Below are 23,702 nucleotides of genomic sequence, written 5' to 3' on the forward strand. Positions count from 1 at the left end.
TCATACTGTTAACACCATATGAATATTGTCGTTGTACATAAAATTGGATTTTTTCTTGCTAAAATGTATTTATAATCTTTATAACCAACCATTTTCTCAGCCTGGTGATGGGATTAGTAATAATACCACGTGCATTCTACCACTGTGTTATTGGTGTGTGTGTGTGTGTGTGTGTATGTATATATAAATATATATAATATAAATATATATATATATATATATATAATAAAATATAATATATATATGTGTGTGTGTGGGCGCGCGCGCATAGTTACAAATGTAAATTCGATGAAAACCAATTTTTAATAGATGTAAATCAATCAGTCCCATGGAGAAAATTATATACATACACACACACATATATACATATATATATATATATATATAGAATATATATATATAATATATATATATATAATTATATTATTCAATACCTTGAACAAAACTGACATTTAAAAGTAATCATAACGTAACTGATTTGGCCTTGGCCAGGATTCGAACCTGGGCCTTCAGAGAGAGAGAGAGAGAAGAGAGAGAGAGAGAGAAGCTGTGTAAATAAGGATAGTACACATAACGATGTGCGTATACCGGACATACAGTGCTCTTCTACGTAGATAAGAATACACAGCTCGAGCAAATGTATTAGAAAGCCTGAAGGAAAGTAAAAATCTTTTAAGTTATTTACTAAATAGCCCTATAACATGTGCATACTGGGCACTGGGATATATATATATATATATATATATATATATATATATATATATATATATATATATATATATATATATATATATTATTTTTTATTACGTCCTCTTTTTTTTTTCCCCACACTTTCATCTGCAATATGTACGCAATATTACTTGGACTTTATTCTTGCTGCTTTGTTATCTGATCTGCTCTGCCGAAAATGAGGACTAGCAAAGCAGCTATGAAGAGGCTTCACGCCATATTGACGGCCAAACATAATGTAGCTACATTAAGTGAAAACCACGTTTTCTGTAACGTTGGTCTTGCAAAACAAGGAATATCCATAATAAATGGCTTTTAATCTAAATGGGAGAAAATTTCAATGTATTTAGTTGAGAAGGAATGCTAAACTGTTGAATGATTGAGAAGATATCATTTAGATCATGACAGAGTTTAAATCTAGTGATGCATGCGAGTTGCGCTTAACATATATCCCACTTTTGGAATTCGCGTTGCCTCCCACATGTGTTCTCCCTGTGACTGCGAACGTTCCTAAGGTTTATTTCCTTGAGTAATGTGGTTCTACAAGAGATATATAGAAGTAAACAGGTTTAGGAAGATTACTACGAAAGGAAGGGCAGACGCACGTCAGCTGTTTTTCACTTGGAGGGGGTGGGGTTGAAGGTCGACAGGGGAGGACGTAGTTGCCCTCTAGAGGTTTGGATATATTTCCCACTCTCCGCAAGTCAATTTTTAGTCTTGGCTGTTTCTCACTGCTGTTGACACAGTATAAAGGTTGTGTTTTTCGCAACTCGTCAACATAAACGGGTTAATTCTATGTGGAAAATAAAGAACTTAAAACACTACATTCAAACTTAGTTCTGCCAAGAATTCACTAAAGCCATGCGCGGTTCAAGTGTGACGTCACTAGTTGGCCCCGCCCACCCTCCCTTCTCATTGGTTGGTTGTGCCTCTTGTCAGGAAATGATATTTGGAGAGCTAGCATTTCTACTTGCAATTTTCTAGATGCTCTATGCTAGGGCTCTCATTCTGTTCCCATACACCATTCTGGTAACATGGGCAGTAATTTATGTGTATTAGAGGTACATTAAGAGTTGAAATTTATGAAATGCAATATGTAATGCACGTAAGCACCAGCCGGCATGACTGCAATGCCGGACGTGCGATTAGTATCACGCAGTGTCATCTTCATTAAGCTAAATTGAGAAGATGGGCAAGAGAAAGTTTCAGCATCTTGGCGATAACGATATAATCTCTTATCTAAGCAAGCAAAGTGTCAAACTTCAAGAAACGAAGGCTGAGGATCACTGCTGTACGACTCCCTACCCATCCGCCCTCGGCACAATGATGCTGATGCTTTTGTTGATGACGTCATTAAAAAACCATACAAAAGACTGCTTTCTTTTTTGGTATCAGTTTGCATTAACCTCCTCAGGGTTTGATAACATGCAGAAATGAGTCACCGAAGGAAGGCTAAACGAATGTACGAGTTAGAGAAAGAGGAGGGAGCTAGGGGAGAACATCAATTGGGCGGAGCTTTCTCCATGACGTCATGGATCCGCCAGATCAAAACAGACTGCACGATAATAGGCTTAACCTGAGATGTAACGTTAATAAAATGAGAAAGGAGCTTTCCAACGCCCTCTAACCACCACATGACGCTCGAGTATGATTTAATCACCCGTTAGACACAACACTCGACGTCATAAGGATCGTCATGGCCTGCATAAATGAACGATAGTAACAAAACGGGCGGCGCGAAGCAAGAACGGTAGAGGGAGCCCGTGTTGCAGGTGTTGGGGCCCCCGTAGCACCCTGGAACGTTAGAGGATGGGTGAGTGTCTCTTGATTATTATTTTACTGATAAAAATATGAGGCAAAACACAAATTTCAGACATGGCCGAGTAGCAAACAAACGCCTAACCATCTCCTGCAGTGAAAAAGTGGACTGTGATAAAGGTGAAAAAGGAGGTTCGGAAGAAGATAAAGGAAATTAATATTTTCCTTCCCCTTGTGTTTGGTGGTGTGTGTTGTGTGTGTATGTGTTGTTGTGCGTCGTGAGGGTTTATAGTGCTCGGAGGAGCGGCGTGTGTTTGTCAAGCCGCCGAAGAAGAGAGAAATGTTTGGTGTTTTTATCAACGCTAATATTTGCTTTAAGCTGTTTTGTTCAAATCTCACGTATAGTGTTTACGTTTAGCCGTTATTCCGTCATAAGTAGGTAAGGAGTAGCTTTAAGGAAATCTAGGAACGTGCATAGGCTAGTTAATCCGATGTGACTTGTTTTGTCGATTATTTTATCGAGTGAATTTTGTTACCGTGTTCCCGCCAGCTTCGTTACAGAAAATGGATAATCGCTTTTCCCAAGGCTTTATTCCCCGTGCAATATTGGTTCTTCCTGCCTTTTTCTGTGGGAAGAATGTGCAATATATCGGTGTTATTGATGCATGTTGCGCAATCAGTTATGAATAATCAGAAGTTGTAGTTGCTGGGTTTAGTACGGAGCCAAGGCCTAGATGTATTATTATGCTGCCAAATCTCAGCGACAGAAATCCTATACAAGGTTAGGCTAAATATCTGCCTACTGGGTTAGGTGTTAGTTGCGTATGAAATTTACCGTGTAATTATGGATCTTAAATGAACTTTTAAGGCGTTAGTATTGGCATTCAGTAATCTGGGATTATTATTTTCGGTTATGTCGCCAAAATGTTAACTGTTCAGTTACATCCAAAATCACATTTTAACTTTGCATATATGTATTGATCTTGAGTGACTAAGGGCAACAAGTTACATGAAAGGGTTAATTTACTATATTAAATGGTGCATGGTAGACTTTTACAGGCAAATCAGTTTGCCAATGTAAGTGCATGTACGTTTATAGTTATTTTTATCTATTGTATGAAAATATGCGTTATGTGTACGAATGTCCAAAGTTCTAAGGTTATGACATTGGTGAGCATATCCTATAGGGAGAAAATGATGTGCACATACGGAATAAAAACTAACTTGCAGAATGTATGTTACTAAAGATCAAATAACTATCAAAATGAAAATGGCTAGGCTATTTCAAAAGTTTGATGGAAATGGAAAACAATAAATATGAATATGAAAATAATAGCTAACTGTCAGGTGTAAATAGATTGGTGTTGGCACTTGCAAAAGATTTTATGCAGGTTAAGTGAGTATAAGGTAGGTCTGGGCTAGCACACAACACGGAGTGCCCTCGGTATAGGGCCACAGAGGGCCTGTGACGTTGTAGGCTGCGAGGCGCGCGGGTTACGCCGATGTAGTTGGACGTCTCCTTGGAAAAATGTCCTTTTTGAGCACTAGTTTTTATTCCTGGAGCCTGTAGTAATATATGTTTCCCAAGTATTCGTCACGAAGTCAACAAGAATACTGGAGGAGAGAGCCACTAGCTGAGGGTGAGCTCCACCTTCCTACATATAGAAACTCACTTCTAAATTCCCTCAAATTGTATGTGTGGGGCGAGAGCCCGGCTGATTGGTCAAACGGGCGGCACCACAGATCTCTGCCTTCTTATTGGTCGGCGGGTTGTAAGGCCCCGCCCCTGTAGACACGCCCCCTCTTCCCCCCATCCACTCTTCCTCCCCCCACTACTACCACTATTTACAACACTCTCATTCAATATTGGTCTCTACTGACGTGTGTTTCTGCTTGTGTAGTGGGTAGTAATAGTGGGAGGGTTGTTGAGGAGGGCAAGAAAACTCTTACACCCCTCCTTCACCCCCCAGAAACCCAATCCTATAACTATCAACAACAATTACCCCTCATTAGGGAACCCACCTTTGCAGACATCCTAGTCCGTATACAGAAACAACCACTGCCTTCCAATATACAATTTGGTCGTGTATTGCAGGCGATTTTTTGTCTTATGCTGAGGTTTCCACAAAATCAGGTGGTCATAATATAGATCAGACTTCGTTTTCCGCGCCTGCTGCGGTCTTCGGGTAACCCCAGGTGATTTTGAGTGCCATGGGCTTACTTACCTACCTGTTCGGGGGGTCAGCTCACACGCCTCTCAATCCACCCCCACCCCCCTACCCGACTCTCTCTCTCTCTCTCTCTCTCTCTCTCTCTCTCTCTCTCTCTCTCTGGGCCTGTTCATTCTTATTTGATAATTCTTAGACTTAAAATCACCCAGAAGTCTGTCTTACCTAGAATTTTTATGCTGTTTTATTAGTTGTCTTGTCTTATTGGATGTTTACGTACCTCACGAACCTGCCCCTTTTCGTGCAAGCGTGAATTTTACTTTTGCTTCACGTGACAATTGAAAAGTAGCCGTTGATTGGTTGTTCTGGTATTTTATCATCCTTTGTCTATTTCTGAATGATGAAAGTAGAAATATGTAGAATTTGTCCAACTACACCATATTACAGGTACGAATATTTACTGTAGTGGTGCATTTTGACCACTGTAGACTTCGATCCCATCGTACTCATTTAAGTTAGACTGTGATGCTCCCTGGTACTTCACCACTGGTGTAATGCAGTTTTAGTTTGAGCTGTAAGTGTGTGTTTTCGTGCTTTTTTGCGATATTTGTGACTCGGTGATACAACAAGTAATCATTTTTGTCATTAGTGATGAAGTCAGTAAGATTCAGGTAACAGTGTTAGTATAGATAGAAACTTGTAGGCAAAAAACAAGTTTCTTGCGTATTAATGTGTCAGTTAATTCTTTGTAAAGTACACCACTAAAATGCTTTATCGTCAGTCCCGAGCATATCGATTTTTTTATAAGAACCAAGGCCTCGATGGATTGTGTGGAGTGGTACACGTCACGAAAATGGCTGCCCCAGAATTTTTTTTTTTTTTACTTCTGGACAATTTTTGAAAAAATCGCTAATGCCCCACTATTTCATTACATACAAGTAAAAACGCGCACACGCATGTTTTATATATATATAATATATATGTTATATAGATATATATATGTATATATATAATATATATATATATATATATATATATATATATAATGATGTATTGTGGATATTTTGTATATTTGTGTTATATGCTGTTTACTGAAATTAGTTGCGTCTGTATGTTTAGATATGTGCGTGTATTGCTTAGGGACTAGATCATACCGCACATATATAGAATGAGAGAGTACATGTTAATCGACCATACTTCGTAAAAACACCATACAAACAAACAAACAAACTTACTTCCGAAGCATAATTGATATTAGTGCATTTCTTGGGACGTTGCGATGTCCGCGCAACGATTTAAGCAGTCGTTGAAGAATTGGTTTGGGAAAAGAACCAGTTTATTGATATTATCCCAATAACAGGATTTATTTTGTGATCGATATGAGGTATATTTATTCAAGTGACGCAAAGGCCTCCGAGAAATTCCTCCACTCATGTCGTTCTTGTGCTTTTCCTTTCACAATTCTCCACTCGTCTGCAGCCTCCGGTCACCCAGTTCTCACGCAAGGGGGTCTGGGTTTTCCAGTTATTCTGGCGTCCATTGGAGCCACGCAAGCACTATCACGCACTATTTTCCCGGAGTTTGTGCGAAGGACATCTCCATTTCCGTCTCATCGTTTGTCGTGTATGACGTCATATAGCTAACTATTCTGTTATCTGGGAAATGGGATCTGCAAAGTTTCTATTCCTTGAAATTTTTATGCCGTGCATCACTTCCCTCCCTACTCCGCAACATGCTCTCACAGATACACAAACGTTCACGCTGTATATTATATATTTATTATATTGACATACTCAGCAATAAGTGTTTCCTTTGTAAAAGGACTTGGTTCCTGAGAAGAGCTGAACGGTCCTCACAGCTACGCGCTTCCCTCAACTGTAGAATCGAAGTTACAATCCTTATGCTGCACAAGGCAGTTTTTTTTTTTTTTTTTTTTTTTTTTTTTTTTTTTTTTTTTTGTCTCATTGTTGCTTTATTAGAAGTCAGTTCGCTGTATGATTACAAAATATACATATCCCTTGATTTCACTAAACTTTAAGACTCTTCTTTTTGTTTTGTTTTTTTTTTTTTTTTAATTGTTTATTTATTTATTTTGTTTTTTTTTTATTCGGTGCGAAGGCTGATAAGCGGCCGTTTCTCATCATGTGGTGTAAAGGGCTATTTACTTTAGGGCATATTCGTGAAGTTGCCAGAGCTGCTTATGACGAACACATGTAGCTAATGGTTTTAAGAATTTTTTATTTATTTATGAATAGGCAGATTTTCTGAAAAATCCATATTGACCGCTGCAGAAATTTAAAAAAATGGTAATGACTTAGAAATAAGGGAAAGTGCAAGTACCAGTGATGAATGACCCTCCCATTGCAAGTCGAACCAAATTTTTGAAGTAGGTTAAATAGTTGGGAAATAACGAGGAAGTCTGAGGTAATTATTCTTCTGTATAATACGAAGTCGGCTTCAATATGTATCGTTCCAGAAGAAGCTGTGCTTTTCAACACTTGACATGCATAGAGGTTCCATTTGCCTCTTAATTACTCCTGTTCTTATAATGTACTGCCATTCATTCGGACACAGTTATCTATCTATTTATCTAATATATATATAAAGTATATTATATATATATATATATCATAGATGATATATATATATATATATATATATATTTATAATTCAGGTGCCATAATGTTTTGATGTGGCTATGTATTAAAGGCATACTCTGTGGTTGGAATATATATATATATATATATATATATATTATATATATATATATATATATATATATGTATATATATATATATATATATATATATAGTGAAGTTGAATATGTTTCGAAGGAAATAGCTTGTTTATAAAGCCTTCCCAATTTTTGGCTTCTTTTGCACTGTGACTGCCATTAGCCTAATTGCTGTCAAATGGCTTACGCAGCTAAACAGACATCTATTTTCTGTACGGTGATGGAATATCGGAGGTTTGGCACAACCCAATTGTCAAGAAATAACTGGCAATTGTTGAAGGCTTTGGGGAGCCGGACAACGACAGATGAACCTCTGAATACTACGAAATCCTTCACGATGGAACTGATGAGTAGGTGAGAGACCGGCTCAAAGTGACGTCGAATATTAGGCGCTTTTTTATACACTGTTTCTTGGTCACACAATTGGAGGAGCTTCAGGTGTGTCACGGAAAAGGTTTAGTTGCCAGATAATAATAATAATAAGATATAATACTCAGTCCAGCTTCCTGGTCGTCTGAGTGAAGGGTATTTCTAGACGAAAGGGTCAGTTGCTGTAACTGCGTTAGGGGCAGCCTGTTACACACACACACACCACGCACGCACGCGCACACCACACACACACACACACACACACATATATATATATATAATGATATAGATATTATATATATATATATATATATATATATATATATATATTATAAGAAAGTTGAAGGGTTGACCAGAATGTTAGAATGTTATCTTTCTCAGTAAGGAAAATTACAAAATACCTGGTAGATAAATAATCAATTGTTGTAACAACAGACGCAAAGTTGTGTTAATAGAATCCAACCCAGGCGCTCATGCTTATGAGGTAAGTGTCGTTGCCCACAACGTCTTCTATCAGTGAATATTAATTCAGTATATTTTTTCGCTATACCCATTTCCCAGTTGAGAGGCATGGCGCCAGACCGGTGACGTTCGTTTGAAACGTGACCGCAACAGTCAGTTTTATTCATTTATATTTTAGTTATTTAGTAGCGGGACCGAACCACGAACCTAGTGAATGTCAGTTGTGGACAAACCCCCCCCCCCCCCCACCGCCTTTCAAAGACATGCTCTGTGTATATTATATATATATATATATATATATATATATATATATACTTATATGTATATAGCTATATATATATATATATATATTATATATATACACCATACATATATATAGATATATATATATATATATATATATATATATATATATATAATGTATGTTTGTGCTCTCACAAATGCACAGCCAGACCGTGCATTTACTGTATTTGTTAAAAATCCTAGAGTGCTGTGTATCACACCTTCATATAAATCTTTGTTGCCTTCAGTTGATGACGCAAACCGCAATTCTATGTATCCTTAAGATCTTAGTTCCTGGAGGAGTGCGTGTGTTTGTCCGTTACATGTTTACTTGCCAGGCAAATACCAACCCTAACTTTAATTGCTGGATGCATTGAGTGACACGGATACATGTGCTCTGGCACGAGCATCACAAGAACTTCAAAACTGTTTATCACTGCCTGAAATTGGCTTCGGGACACGTGGATGACACATTTTCTCATTGAGGCTTCATCTTATGTAACGTGATGTTTGGGGTTCGAGGGAGGTTACTACGGCTGCGTTTGGGCTGCTGGGTTCATGGGCTGGCGTTGATCTCTCTTCTCTCTCTCTCTCTCTCTCTCTCTCTCTCTCTCGTGCGGAGAGAAAGCAAGTTTTTTCTCCCTCCGGATGAAGAGGATTTTTCTCCCCTTTAATATTCTCGATTCTTTCGAGGAAAAAAAAAGTTAGCGCAACGATACTACAGTTACTTGAAGGCTTACAAACTGATTTTGTTTTATCATCTCTCTCTCTCTCTCTCGATGAACAAAGGGATGGAAAATTTTTCCCTCAGCCTTTTTTAAAATATTCTCCCCGATTCCCCTTTCGGAGGAAAAAAAAGTAATAGGCCATTGAAAAACGATTAACTACAGTTACACACTTGGAGGCCTTTTACAAACTGATTTGTATATGGTTTTGTAATCTTTTCCTCTAATCCTATCTCATTCCTCCTCTTTTAATCCCATCTTCTCTCTCCTCTCCTCTCTTCTCCCCTCCCTCCCTTCTCTTCCTCTCCCTCCTTCTCCTCCGATGGTGAGGTAGTCTAAGGTGAGCAGGTGTCTTTTGTGGGGTTAGGTGCATGATTACTCCTTGGATCATGACTGGAAGTGAAGGGTAGCCTGATGATATTTGTAACTCGCTCCATGGTCGAGACCAGATTTATAGTGTGCAGGAAGAACCATTATTATTAAAGATGCAGCATAATTACCACGCAACTCCGCTCTTTATTTTGGTCTTAGATCAGTTAAAGACATTTAACTGGCCGCAATAGTTTATTGTTGCTCTTGGTGACGGTCACGAGGGAATGTTCTACCTTGTGCTGTAGGTAGATAAATGAGGAATCTTGACTTCCAAAGAAAACAAGCAACATTTATTTCAGGTTTTCATAAAAAGCCTTTGGTACACGGCCCGTTAGTATATATTATATATGTGTGTGTGTGTGTGTGCGTGTGTATGCACACATGTATGCATATGATTATATATATATATATATATATATATATATATATATATACATACAACCCAGTCTATTTTTTTCAGCAAACAGGGAAGAAAAGGTTTAGAGGAAGGGGATATTCCCTATCTTATGTAGAACTTATAGAAGATCAATAGGTTTATTTCATTTTATCAAGAATTTTGTCTGGTCTTGATAGAAAAACTGTGTTTGACCATTATACACGCTCTCTCTAATATATATTGTACAACATATTGTGTATATATAGTATACATATATTGATATATGTGTGCTCACCGAAACTCAGTCCACTTTTTTCCAGCAAATAGGAAGGAGAAGGTTAAAAGAGAGGGGATATTCCCGACCTGATTTAGAAATTATGAGCGTTAAAGAAAAACCCGCTTTTGCTTTTAGAGGCACAATGGCCCCGGGTAAACAGAAAGCATGTTTTCAGATTTTGTACTAATGCCGTTGTTATTGTCTTTATCCTCTTTGAATATTTTTTATGCACACACGTATAGATATATATATATATATAGGTATGCAGCAATTGCTTGATTTCAATGTGGTTAATTTTATGGACTTGCACACAATGCAAAACGGTGGTAACTATTAGCGGATACCACAGTTATTCACTTATATAAGTACATGTATTTCAGCATAATGGTATGTGTGTGTGTGTGTATTATATACGTATATCTATGAAGTGTATATCTACCCTTATGCTAAATTATGAGAAGATGCTCATGATTTTGATATAATTGAATAACTGCGGTATCTGCTAATAGATGCCGTTGTATATTGTGTGGAAGGCCATGCAATTAACCGCTTTCAACTCAAGCAGTTGCTGCAAACTTCGTAATATTCAAAAGCTATTATCACTTTTCCCCCTCTACTGGGTGTGGGTATTTGAAACCTTGTGTAGACTCTTAGTTAATCTTGTTGCCAAGATCTTAGCTTTTTTTTTTATTCTTCCACCTGGTTGAAAAAGTCTAAGCGCTTTTACTTGTAAATTATATAAATAGTTCTAGGAACACCTGGAGAATGACCAGAGAGAGAGAGAGAGAGAGAGAGAGAGAGAAGCTATTGAATACCGTGATGCATATCGTTTAAAAAGCCTTTATGAGTGAGGCACGTGTTAGCAGTTCATGCATGCGCGCCAGCCATTCTTGCGTTTTTTCCCTTTCTTTTTCGTGCGAACCTTTCTTGTGGATGAGAAGGAGAGGGGTCCAGTGGTTGTAAATGCATGGTCAGGATTGTATACAAGCACCACTCGCCCCCATATGTTGCATGGGATTGCTTGCTTCCTTTTCATGCATGCGCTCGCGCGCCTCCGAGTCACAAGGATTTGTTTTTGCACTAGAAATGCAGCGTTACCAATATGGAATCGTTAAAGAACTAATAGATGCAGACTGTAATCTTGGTTTTTGGGAGACCTCAGTGTTGATCATCAAGAATGATAAAGTTGTTTATAGTGGGTTGTTATTCCCAGGTTTAGCTGCTTTCTGAAACTGAAGTGATTCTGTTAGCCTTATTTGGGAAGAAGTTTCGCTACTCTTGCATGATCAGTGTCTCGCTTAGATCAGCATGACTCGTCTGTTGCTACTTCTGCAGATGAACAATTCAAGTACTTCTCTAAAAGTCCTCGACATCCTTGGCTCGTGTTGGCTGCGACGTTGATAGAAGACGCAGTATTAAGAGCTAAAGGAAAGCGACTCTTATTTATTCAGCCTCAGTGAAACTTCTAAATTTTTTTACGCTACGTCATTCACGAATGTTACCAAAGGTGGTTAGAATTGCCTAACCCTGGTCATGCGCTTAACCTCGTCCTGATTTTGTACATAACCCCTTCATCAACCCTGTATCGCGAGTTGGGTGGGATGCGAAACTTGCTTTTGCAAAAGTTACCATTGAGGTTACAATGAGCTTAGTTTTCGTGTGTTCATGTATGTAGTCTGACATGTTTCTTGTATCGTTTTCACGATTCTTCGTAAAATATTTCTATGGACCTTTAAATGAGAATGCATTACAAATTACGGTGTCTTGCATTTAGTCTACTTAAAAATGCCAACTCTTGCGTGGAAATTTGTCAGTTATTAGCACGAAGTTTTAGTCTGTCAGGAGGACGGGCTCAAATTGCAAGTTCCTGCCACACTTCTTGTACACTTTCACTCAAGAGTAGCTATGTTTTGGATATTGCATGCACGCGTTCAGTATCGCTTGTTGGCTTTCTTTGTTTCGCTCTGAAGATTAAGTGGTTTAACTAGTTTATTAAGAAGTCGACCGCCTTGGTGACAATCTCATCTCAGTAAATGTAACTGAAAAATGCAAATGTACAGTGGTTAGGCTTCGTATCCCCTCTTCTCCGCCATTTCCCGTCAACATGAAAAATAAGCCCCTTTTCAGCACAGTGTATTTCCATGATTTCACCCTATATTAGGATTTTTATTCTACATTTACTATTGTGTTCTTCGTTTAGTGCTGCGTTGAATTCTCTCTCTCTCTCTCTCTCTCTCTCTCTCTCTCTCTCTCTCTCTCTCTCTCTCTCTGTCACACACAGATTTCTCCCTAATTCTTCCCGGCCCCTCGTCCAACCTTATCAGATTCCCGCTGTGTAGGACTAATTATGTGTTCTCTTTAACCCAATTTGCGCAGCCGCTTCGATCGGCCATTCTTGCAGCTGTTTTCAAGTCCTGCTATTATTATTATTTTATTTTATTATTATTATTATTATTATTATTATTATTATTATTATTATTATTGAGAAGTCTTCACCGTTATTAAACGTAATTTTTACAGAGTAATTTTTTTCATGACTTGGATTTTGCTTATATATTTTCCGCATAATTTTACGATTTGAGATCGATTCATGTGTGCTCTGTAATGTACGTTTGTCTAAGAGAGCCTTGTATAATTCTTTGCTTGATGTAATTTTTTTGTCATCGATGATGACGCAATTATTATATCGATTTCGAGTAAGAAATACTATCCGATATCATCTGCTCCCTGTGAAGAATATAAACGGACACAACATTTTGTACCTTGCGCCGGGATATTTTTCTTAAAGGGAGAGCGAGTCGTGGGTGTCTGTCTTCACGCCTGGCGTTTGAGGGGGAAGATTTTTTTTCATTTCTTTTTTCTCTTTCTCCTTTTCTTTTTATAGTTCTCTTTCCCTCCGCTTGTCAGTATTGAGAGGGATATAGCAATTATCCATGATCAAATACTTCAGACACATTGATTTTCTCACTTTCAGTATAATTCCGGTTGTCTGTTAATCAATAAGAACACTCTTGGAATTTTGCGTTGCGATGCCAATAGATACTGGGCGTTCCGGGGAGAGTCGAATAACGCTGGTGATAATTGAATAGGATGCAGAAGAAGACCTGAAGGACCGGAATGCCCCAAGTAAATGTGGCTTGTTAAATAGTTGGTGTATATAATATATATATATATTATATATATATATATATTATATATATATATATATATATATGTGTGTGTGTGTGTGTGTGTGTGTGTGAGTGTGAGTGTGTGTATTATATTTATATATTTATATATATATATTGCGCTTATGTTAAATTTAGGTAATTGGATATTTTTTAACAATACTAGGGATATAGACCGTTTATTTGTACGTTTAATTTTTTTGTAAAGATTAAAAGATACTCATAAATCTTGTTCATTCTTTTCTTATATTTTTCTGATGATATAATCTGTTAGTAGAATGTTTGTCAACATTTATTTATTTTTTCCCATATGGCGGGTAACCTATTTCCGTTTTATTTCGGCTTGCATACTGGCGTGCATTGGAAGATAAATAGCCATCATTTGGTCATAAAGAATCTCTTTGAAGACATTTTTCCCGTTTCTGGTTTGCGATGCCCCGTGACGCTCTGGTCCAAATCTGCACCGAAAAGCGACGCTTTCAGTCTCGCAAATTTCATTGGCTCCATCGAATGAATGTTTGGAGCTGTGGCTGACCTTGTTTTTATTATTATTATTATTATTATTATTATTATTATTATTATTATTATTATTTTATTTTATTATTATTATTAGTTGAAATGAGGGTGAATTTTAAAGAACGGTTTATTATTCTTATTTTTTCCCTTACGAAGCCATAACCGTTTAAAGTGGATTGTATAGGAACGTGGGTATTATTGTTGAGAAGGCGCAGAGGAAAAATGAAATGCAGTTGTCGTTACCGTTATAAGTTCTTGTTGATGGGGAGAAAAATATAATCTTATACAGATGTTAAGGCAAACATGTTCGTGGTTTTTATGTCATATATTTTTATCGCTGTTGGTTTTTATGTCATTATATTATTTTCGGTGTATGCATGGTTTTGTTGTGTTATATAAATGCGAGAAGTACGGAAGTGAAACAAATGCTATGAAAATTAAAGGTTTGAATAGTACAATATTGTCGATGAAAAAAAGGTAGCGGCTTTATAGTAATGAATTTACTTGTGTGTGCGTGTTTTTTTTTTTTTTTTTTTTTTTTTTTAGAATAGTGAAAAACAGATTAAGCGCCAGCTATCATTTTCAATATATATATATTCGGCTCCAGCGCCGCGTAATGCGAAAGGCCTTTACGAAATTCCTCCACTCATGTCTTTCTTGTGTCTTGTCTTCTAAAAATCTCCATTCATCTCCAGCCTCTCTCTTTGTAGTTTTCAGGTAAGCGGGTCTTCATCTTCCAACTATATATATATATATAATATATATATATATAATATATATATATTATATATATATATATTTATATATATATATATAATATATATATATATATATATATATATAGAGATACATTATAAGTATATTATATATATAGTATATAAAAAATATAATATGTAAGATGTATATATAGTATTATATATATTACACATAATATTTTTATTTATTAATTTATTTATTTATATAATAAAATAAAAAATAATATTTATATTATATACATATATTTATTTTTATTTATTCATATATTATATTATATATATATATATATATATATATATATATATTATACGTATGTATATATATATAGTATATATATATATATTATATATATGTGTGTATGTATGTATCAGTTTTTACGTTATTGATAAAAGTATATTTCAGTGTGGCCGTCACAACTGAAATACTAAATGGTGGCAAGCGTTGTGCCGCTAACCGTCTTCTCGTAAATATGTAGTACCCAGTAAGGCCGTCAAAGTATCCGTTATGTTCGTCTCCTTCTCGAAAACGTTTATACCAACTAACGTGCAGCAACGCAGTGAGCGCTGTTATTTTATCCCGATATTATATATCGGGATTTGAATCTAAGAAACTCCTCAGACCTTAGTAAAATGAGGCGTCCAAGTTTCAAGGTCACAACAAACAAAAGATGTTCCCGGAATTTCTCTCTCTCTCTCTCTCTCTCTCTCTCTCTCTCTCTCTCTCCGAGGGGGTCTTGTCTTCTGCCGTCTTGAGAATGTTGGTCGCTGGATTCTTTCTTGGTGTGTTTTATTTTAACTTTAATTTTTTTTTTCTGTATAGGGGCGTTGGGAACGTTCATAGTCTCAATGCGGTTTTTTTTTCTATTTATTATATTTATTTTTAGTTCTCTTGTAACGGTTATTCTTTGAAGCGCTGAGTGGCCTTAGATGACTTAGAACAAGATTCCCGTACATTATTATTGCAGTTTTAGAAGTGTATGTAATGCGGTAGTTTTATAATTGTTACATCGGCCCCAATGCATTAAACTTAATGTTGTACAGTTTAGAAGAAATAACACGCTAAGCGGTTGGTTGGATTATATATTATATATATATATTATTTATATAATATATATATATATATATATATATATATATATATATATATATATATATATATATATATATATATAGGATATATATAATTAATTATGAAACTTAAGCGGAATGAAAATTTTAGTCTTTATAAAGCCACTGAACGGAACAATTGGGGAATTTCGGTTTTGATTTGATACAGGTTTACTGCCACCCAGTAACACGCTCTCATATATATATATATATATATATATATATATATATATATATATATATATTAGATATATATTATAACTTCCGGCATCACGTGACGATCACCTATCCAATTACTGACCAGACCATGGATTAACACCACTGTTGTTTAACTTCCTTGATCAGTCGGAGAACGTCGTAGCAACGTCGGGGTGAATGAATAAATACATAGATATACACGATTTATACATGCTTATATGTGTGTGTCTGTGTGTTTTAGCATTACTTTCTTTGAACTAAGAATAATTTGTTGTTCATATCATAATGCTCTTTCACACGATATACACTGTAGAGTCCTGTTCCATTTGACTCTGTCGAGGTATTGAATATTGAGGAATTTCTGCTGCATTTTATCCCTTATTTTATGCACTCAAGATTTTCGTCCTTTTGGTGACTTGAAGCACAAAAATGTGGATTTTAATGAAACTGTTGTTTTACTTATTTTAACGGAATATGATTGCTATAGGATGGGGCCTTGTTAACCTAACCACTCATTCTGCTTTCAGAATGAATTATTATTAACCATCTGTAACATTTTTATTTCTTTGAAAAATACTATAAATGATTATATATATATATATATAAATATAATATATATATTTATTAATATTATAATTAGTTAACATTCGTATATAAAAATACTATATATATAATATATGATTTATATATATATATATATATATATATATATATATATATATAATATAGTATACATGTAATAATATATATATATATATATATATATATATATATATATATAAATATATATATATATATAGAGGAGAGAGAGAGAGAGCGCTAAAATTGGCGTATGTGCGTAAAACTTCTATAAAAGAAACGAGAAATTTGAGAAAACCAAAGTTGTATATATAAATACACACACACAATTATGTATGTGTATGTTCAGTACAAACTCTCCTCTTGACTGGATGTAGAGAAACACGGTCATGAGAGAGGAGAGAGCGACAGATATGGCTTGAACAGAGCGTCAGTCAGTCAGCGGCGGTCACACCAACAACTTTCATTGTGTCTAATTGGTCCACGAGACCTTGAGGAGCGTAACTGGAGAGAAATCCACCTTATTCTCTCTCTCTCTCTCTCTCTCTCTCTCTCTCTCTCTTCTCTCTCTCTCAAGCCGACCACGCTTCCATCCAGGACAGTCGACAGGGCTTGGGAGGAGAACGTTTCGATAAAAGTAGCCTAAGGAGAAGTGACTTACCTTGTGGCGATGTCGCAGAAGTAGTTACATTGATATATGAATGTAACTAATAATTTTTTTTTCATTTGCTTGATTTTCGTACTGACAAGGTGTAGCTGAATTATTGTAATTATTATGTGGCTTGTGTATTGTAAGGCTTTCGTGTGATTGTGTGGCAGCGAATGATGGTGGTAACAGTAGAAGACTTCATCATCAAAACATTAAATTTCTGTCTCATATTTAATCTCGTATTTCTTATTTTCCTTTTATTTTATTTTATTATTTTTAGCGCCTCCATAAGTATTCTGAGACTTGCGTTAAGATTTTTGAATGACTGTTGACTCATCAGTATTTGTTTGTGGCCCGTATTTTTTTTTCTCAAGTACTGTTAGAGTATGTCATTTTTGTTGAATGATACTGGCTTTTCTTTTACCGCCCACGACTGAGAACGGTCAGGCCGGGCTGTAGGCCTTTCATTTTGTGGAGGACACGGGTTACAATGCGAAACGTGTTTGCGCCAATCTGCTTTTGAATTTAAAACCCGGTAACGGTCTCTTGATTTTTGGGTGGGGTCACTGAGCTCCTTCCTCTCAGCTGAAGTTTGCCCAAGACATTGTTTTATGAAGAGACACGGGTATTATTATTATTATTATTATTATTTTATTATTATTATTATTATTATTATTATTATTATTAATACAGAAATGCATCTCATTTACGAGAGTACTTGAGGGAAAATGAAATAATATTTTACTCGTATAAATGCTGAAACGCCAACACGAGTGCAGAAATATTTATGCTTTGTATGACGTCAGAAATCCAAAATACAAAGTCAAGATCTGTTTGGAAACGTCTTGGAGTGGCGATCAGGATGATATACTTTTTATAACGATTTGCATCCTTGTGCTTCCCTAGATCCCAAGGTTAGAATATTAATAATAGTAATCCTATATAGAGTGTAATGTGTATTTATATATTTTTTCCTGTGAGTAGCCTCAGTTTTTGCAGAAAATCGGAGAATAGAAAGCAGGGCAACACTGTATCCTTGATAGTTAAGAGTACAGTGCAGATACTAAGTTTCGGGAATATCGTGGTCATCTTGTGTGTGACAGGTGCGCGGATAATATTAATAGTTGTGCTGATATGAAAAAGCGAAAACCTCAATGCGATTTCCGTACACTTTTTCGAAATTGGGGAAGTGTCTTCGTTCTGTACGTCCAGATATCCGTGTGAATATTAAACTTCGCCTGAAGCATGTATCAGCAAAAGTGAGGCGAAGATTTGCGTTTCCTGATTATATATAGTAATAGTATATAATGGCAAATGTGTGAAGTGTAGGTGGTCTTTGTGGTTATTTTCTTGAATGTGTAGAGCATCGGCTTTCTTGCATTGCAGCACAGTCGAGAGTATGTGTGCTTAGAAATGTTCGTTGCTCTTCTGTTTTATCTTGCCGTCATAATTTGTCCAATTATTCGATAAAAGGTTCCAAGGGATATAAGGTAAGGCAGAGGATGGATGGGATCAGCTTTTTCGAAATCGGTTCCTTATTTTATCCTCTTGGTGGCTTCAACTTTTCATGAATTTGCTGAATAATTAATTTCTTTTCGTGCGTCCCATTGTTTGGCAGAGAGGGGAGAGAGAGAACGAACGATCAAAAGACCGTATTTTTATACCTGTCTGCATGTTCTTGTTCAAGTTTGCTGAGGCAATACTGTTCTTTGTAGGGGCCCGTGTATGGTAGATACAAGTTGTTAAAAATCCATTGGTCACATTCACCCGAGCTGTCGTGTTTATATATAATTCCGTAAATGTAAGTTTGTTGGGAGATTCAGTAATATGATTTGTTATGGCATATGGACAGAACTAAAGGGGTTTGAAATATACTACCTATCCCTAACATTTAAATGGATTTGTTATTAACCGTTGTGATGTGGTTAAGATGCTAATAGAAATAAAAGGCGATGATCTTTACACCATGTACACGGCGTAGCTTCTTCATGATTCTAACGATAAACTACTAATACTAATGCTGTGAAAAAGGTTAATGAAGAACAGCAGCCACTTGTGCCGCGGCTCTGCTTCCATGCCTGTGTGTGTAGCGTTCACTGTCTAATACATCGCGGTAATCAACTTGAGCAAATAGGCAGCCACTCATAGATATTACAGGACTTTCATCTCGACACGATTAGGGAATTCATTTCTACCATCCAAGTACCTGATACCAAAAGCGCCTAGAGAAAGAGAACAAGAAGAAAATAGGAGTTTCCAGATATTTAAACGGAAAGTACGTAGAAGGATAAGAGAATGACTCTCGAGTTCACAAACCCCACTGACTTTCTGGGGAAGACTCAAGACTGAGAGGGGAGCGGGGAGGGAGGGGCCCAGTGCCGGTAGAGAAGCGCCAGAAGAGCAGCCCGGCTGCCCAGAAAAAATATTTACAGTTAGAGTCGGTTATTAATCAAGATTTTTATTGTTTAAAGAATCTATTCAGTTCCGAAAGGTGTGTTTGAAACAAATGGCAAGAGCGTTACTTTTTGAGCTATGGGGTCAACGCAACTCCAACCTGCTTATTCCAACACGTAATATGCGCCTCTTACAGAAACAGATCACAGAATGTACACCCACGTCGCTGTTGACCCTGAAAATGAATAGCCGTTCAGGTGGCTTTCGGGGAAGAAAACCGACGTTGTGATGGTTAACTATTCAAAATGGGTTCGTGCTTGTTTGAATAAATAGTTCTTGTTTTCAAGATGATGAACACGAAAGGCTGTTGAGGCGAACGTGCATCTTCGTCGCCTTCGGCCGCTGTTGATATGACGTGAGGAGCGTACTACACTACTGACTGCATACACTTCTGGGCGTGTTCCTTAAGTGCGCATGTGCGACAAATACGCGGTATATCGGAGACATGACTATCTGTGATATATTCAGATGTTTTGGAAGTACGACTTGTATTAGCATGACGTATTTTAAAAACGCCATATCGGCACTCCTGTCCTGATAAAACCTACTATAATTAACCTCGACTGATGCATGTGGAGAATTTGGCGCTCCATGCTTTTCGTTTTGAGTTTCTTGCATTTTGCTATCTTAGGAATTGTAAATAAGACATAGTAATGCACAATGATACTGAAATATGTTTTCATTTTGTTCGAGGGAAAAGTACAGCGGAGCAACGTTAATAAAATGTATTATTTTCCCGCTTCATATTTTCATATTTAATAATAGACTAGTATCCAACGTTGAATATGTTATTATTATTATCATTATTATTATTATTTGTTCTATCACAGTCCTCCAATTCGACTGGGTGGTATTTATAGTGTGGGGTTCCGGGTTGCATCCCGCCTCCTTAGGAGTCCATCACTCTTCTTACTATGTGTGCCGTTTCTAGGATCACACACTTCTGCCTGAGTCCCTGGAGCATTTTCAGCTCTAGTTTTTTCTAGATTCCTTTTCAGGGATCTTGGGATCGTGCCTAGTGCTCCTATGATTATGGGTACGATTTCCACTGGCATATCCCCATATCCTTCTTATTTCTATTTTCAGATCTTGATACTTATCCATTTTTTTCCCTCTCTTTCTCTTCAACTCTGGTGTCCCATGGTATTGCGACATCAATGAGTGATACTTTCTTCTTGACTTGTCAATCAACGTCACGTCTGGTCTGTTTGCACGTATCACCCTATCCGTTCTGATACCATAGTCCCAGAGGATCTTTTATTATTATTATTATTATTATTATTATTATTATTATTATTATTATTGAGCCTCTAATTTTTTGTAGCAGTTCGAAAGACGTGAACTTGAATATCTATAAGTTCCCTAAAATAGAATTCCTATTTGTGAATATCAAAACATAGGAGAAGAAATGAACGCAGTCAATTTTAAGTAGATATAAATACGCCAATTGATAACAAACACCAGAAAATGAAACAAAGTATCTGAGAGCAAATACTGACTGAAACTAAGTATATGTAAATAACACATTTAATATATGAATGCCTTAATGAATAACAACAAATACGAGTGTTCTTGATCACACCGTTATGCAGGGAGCAGCGAAATGTAACATCTTCGACGACCCCATCAGCCATCAATAGCGGTACAATCAAAATGTCAGTTTTTTTAAGCCTGATGAATCTCACGACGCAAGAGTAAATTGAGTTGCACTCATTCAGTGCCAAACCGGCCGCTCAAATATGATATGAGTGCGTCCTTGAATTTGAGAGGGTTACTCCAGTCATGTCTTTTATTCATAACAGGTTGACTGACACCAGTGAAATAAGCCAGAGGTTTCCGATCGTTTCAGCCGAAGTCGTGAAAACGAAAATATTTCTCTCGTCTCGTGGAAGGTTAGTTTTCTTCTCATCTGTTCAAATCGGATGTCGCCATTCGTGGCCTCCTGTGGAAGTTTGAGCTCTGTTGATCTCCTCCCGAGGCGCACCACCCTCTCCGCTTCTTGTCCCGTCATTGCGTCAGTGGTTACTTGCGCTCCATTTCTGGATGATGATTCATAAGCTTATAGACTGCAAGTTAAACAGAAAAAAAAACCACTAGTCAAGACTTTTGAAATGATTTGTAACTTTGTACTAAATACAAGTATAAGAGATGTTGATACTTAATATGTTCCTCGGCCTAGAAAGGGAAAAATTCTCCTGGGCGATGGTCCTGCTTTCTATTAAATCGGCAATTGCTAAAAAATCTGAATCCTTCGAACTCAAATTTTTCGTAGGGCGATAGTGTCGTCAGTGCACCTCAAGCGGTGCCCTGTAGGCATTACTTACGGTTATTTGCAGCTTTCCTTCGGCCCCTAGCTGCAACTCCTTTCGTTTCTTTTACTGTGCATCTTTATATTCTCTTTCTTCCTTCTTCATTTCCACCCTCTCCTAACAATTGATTCTTGGTGCAACTGGGAGGTTTTCTTCCTGTTACACGTTTCAGCGCTGAATGACCTCATAGATCCCAGTGCTTGGCCTTTGGGCTAAACTCTACACCCGATTCAATTCAATTCGAACGCTAATTGCGGTAGGAATTACCGCAGGACTCTGTCGGAGGTTATGAGGCCTCATTAAAATGGACCTTTAGGTACTCTTTGATTTAATCCACTCCAATCTCTAGTTACCTGTAGCCGATATTATTGAAAATTCTTGATTTGTTTACTTGATAAGTCTCTCTCCAACTGTATTTCTTTCGTTCCTTGACAATGTCTTAGTAAAGACGAAAGCGCTGGGATTTCTGCCTATCATTTTCCTGTGGTATCGTTCTTATAACTTAATATATATATATATATATATATAATATAGTATAATATATAATAAAATATTTATATATATACACATTATATATATATATTAAAAGTATATATATATATATATATATATACATACACACACATATATATATACACTATGGATAAGTAGAGAGATATCTGTTTCTGTATGAGCTATGTTCGCTCGCCAAAACTAGTTAAATCATATAATACTGAAGCAGCAAGACGGGATCTTTTAATTGTCGCAGCATATCTGAACGTCAGATTGAAAAGGGTTGCCGGTCATTTGTCTTTGTAATTTCATTTCAGTAGTGGTTGTCTTTCCCTGGTACTGATGCTGCAGTTATTTATCATTTCATTTCTTTTCCATACTACGGAATTTACAACAAATCTTAGGAATCGGGGATGGGCGGCAGTTGGCCACTGTATATCTGTGAGGAGACAGCTGTGAGTCAGTTGTTTGTTCATTTTTTCATTCATTCCTTCTCTAGTCGAACTTCTTGTTTTTGTCTGAGCGAGATAAATTGGTATGTTGCCATTTCAGAGTCTGTATTCGTTGAGTTACTTTAAAACCTCGTATGTAGTACCCTCTGCGCTTGGGTTTGAAAATTGTATTTAATGGACTTTCATTGCATGATTATGTCAGCCGTCTATTTTTCTTTATATAACTCATCGTCATCTTTTCTCTGCCTTGAAAGGTGGCTTCATTTAAATCCTTCTTTTGCTATAAATTGTTGATATTCTTCTATTTCTTTGCTCACATCTTTTCTTCAGCACAACCTTCACCTCTAGATGACGCAGTTGTTGAGCTCTTCGTCTTCAAACGCGATGAGAATACGTTTTACGCCTTTTGTCCTGGTGCAAAGATAGGCCTATCCTCTCGGCCCTGTCCGATCTTTTACCCAAGTCAACAGAACCTTCGTACCATATTCTTCTTAGTCTTCTCCTCGTGCGAGGGTACGTTCCTCGCCGGAGCCAAGTGCCGTCGAAGAATTCAAGGTGAAGATGTCGCTCTCTATTGTATATTGTTTCCTTTTTCGTTTGGTTTCTTGATAGCGATTTTTCATCGTATGGTTTTCAGTAGTTCTTTTACGAGTTATGGGATCGCGCACTTCTTGTCCTGCACATGTCATTTGTCGTAAGTTTTCCGCTTTAGACGAAGTCAGTCATGAAATGATGACTCTTCGTGGTAATGATTGATCAATGTCATGAAAAC

The 23,702-nt window shown here is 36.8% G+C and overlaps 1 protein-coding gene across 7 annotated transcripts in view; it reads left to right on the forward strand.

Annotated features, from left to right (window-relative positions):
- The window catches only part of LOC135219765 (mucin-2-like), a 275,746-nt gene that overhangs the window by 110,715 nt on the left and 141,329 nt on the right, over nucleotides 1-23,702 (forward strand). Inside the window, exon 1 of one of the 7 annotated variants that reach the window (XM_064256819.1) lies at nucleotides 2,327-2,926. The exons of 1 other annotated variant lie outside the window; for it this stretch is intronic. The gene's annotated coding sequence lies outside the window, so the exon portion shown is untranslated. Of the gene's footprint in view, nucleotides 1-2,326; nucleotides 2,927-21,546; nucleotides 21,570-23,702 lie in introns of those variants that run through there. 5 more of the 7 variants (XM_064256813.1, XM_064256815.1, XM_064256814.1 and 2 more) reach the window with 5 other exon arrangements.

This window comes from Macrobrachium nipponense, chromosome 1 (genome assembly GCF_015104395.2).
Source record: "Macrobrachium nipponense isolate FS-2020 chromosome 1, ASM1510439v2, whole genome shotgun sequence".
NCBI classification, from domain to species: domain Eukaryota; kingdom Metazoa; phylum Arthropoda; class Malacostraca; order Decapoda; family Palaemonidae; genus Macrobrachium; species Macrobrachium nipponense.